The sequence below is a fragment of the Aphis gossypii genome, chromosome X, assembly GCF_020184175.1.
Source record: "Aphis gossypii isolate Hap1 chromosome X, ASM2018417v2, whole genome shotgun sequence".
NCBI lineage: Eukaryota > Metazoa > Arthropoda > Insecta > Hemiptera > Aphididae > Aphis > Aphis gossypii.
In genome coordinates this window covers 8,877,120-8,878,737 of record NC_065533.1, presented here as the reverse complement: position 1 = coordinate 8,878,737, position 1,618 = coordinate 8,877,120, and the positions used below count along the sequence as shown (strand labels likewise).

The 1,618-nt window shown below is 34.1% G+C and overlaps 1 pseudogene; it reads left to right on the top strand.

Annotated features, from left to right (window-relative positions):
- The first annotated feature begins 473 nt into the window (after window positions 1-473).
- Window positions 474-1,369, top strand: LOC126552315 (uncharacterized; annotated as a pseudogene).
- The last annotated feature ends 249 nt before the right edge of the window (window positions 1,370-1,618 follow it).

Below are 1,618 nucleotides of genomic sequence, written 5' to 3'. Positions count from 1 at the left end.
ATTGTCCATAAATTTAAATGCGTAATATATAATATAAACTCCACAATTAAATGCATCATTTTGTTTTGGAACATTTTCAAACGGGCATGGAATCTGTGTTAACGATGGACATTCATGTGTGCCGTCACCGTAGATGACATCTGATTTCAATATTTTAAATACTTTATTGAAATGATCTTTTGATGCTCGACTCTCTGTATCATATGGACTAATCGGGTCCATGATATAACACTCTTTGGTGTTGAAATTTATAAAGACTATAATCCAATGTCTACCAATTAACCATGGCAGGATAACCATACTGTTCTGATTGAAAGTAATTTTGTTATGCACTTCCCCAACTACTCTTTTTCCCAATAGCCATGCAACATCATTGCATGATAAAATGTGTGTGTTTTCTAAGCGCAGATTAAAAGCGTATGACAACAAACAAATATCTATAACAAAGTTACACAACCAATTTTCTTCAGACAATGTATCAAAATCTGGGAAATACAGGTCGTCCAAGATGTTACAATTTTTATAAATAGATAATAAGTAACTATATTTTACAACTAGATAATGTTTATTTTTTGGCAACTTAATTGGTTTATAGTACGTCAAATCTTTAGGGAGCATATTGTCGTATAAATCTATAGATTTCACTGGTAGTCGAAACGGAGATTTATGACTGCCAGGTGTCGAAACGGATTTCATTAAACAATCATCCGACAATGGCTTACTTAAATCACAGACAACCACGTCATTAATAGGCTCATCAACAGTGAACCTAGTCTCATTGTCACATTCTATGACCACAATGTTATTTTTATCTGCTGTAATGGTCGAAGACTTTGGGATTTTTAACGACAGTGCTTTGAAAGGACGGTACTTGATGGGTTGGAGGTGTTTATGTTGTTTTTCTTTTTTTCCCCAACTCTCTGTTTCATCTAAATGATTAAGGCTAGACAATTCTGAAATTTTTCTTTTTCCATTTTCTTTAGTAGTACTCTGTTTAGACTTAGTGTCAAAATCAAGCGCACGAGTGCACTTCCCTTTTCTAATATTGTACTTCATTTGTTTGTGTACATTCGTCACACGCTGTCTCATAAGTTTTAAAAACCGGCCGCACTTAAACCTGCGGTCGCCTTCCAGTATGTCTTGTTTGACTGTTTTAAACCAAGATTCCACGGTAGCATTACTCTGGCGGATTTCAATGCCATTGCTAAGTTTATTATTCATAATAGGTGTCCACAGTGCTAAGAAAGGTACACACTTAACTATAAACTGGTGTAAATATGATTCATCATAATATTCATTAATGCTTAAATTTTCAATACTTTCAGCACAATTTGAGACTTCAGATTTAACTTGTTCTTTGATTGACTGAAATCTACACAACATCATGGAATCATTCGTGTTGGATTCGCATAGAAATTTATTTATTTCCTTCGAGTGATCCTCACCTTCGTTGTTCGATTCAGTTGGCAATTGGTATATTTTATTATAACATTTGGTTCTCATTGTACTAATGGCATTTTTCGTGTGTCCTGTACCATAAGGTGACAACAGTATTACTGAAAATATTTTGAACCATTGTTCGACATCTGTCAAACTGGTTGTGTCATACATATCCAAT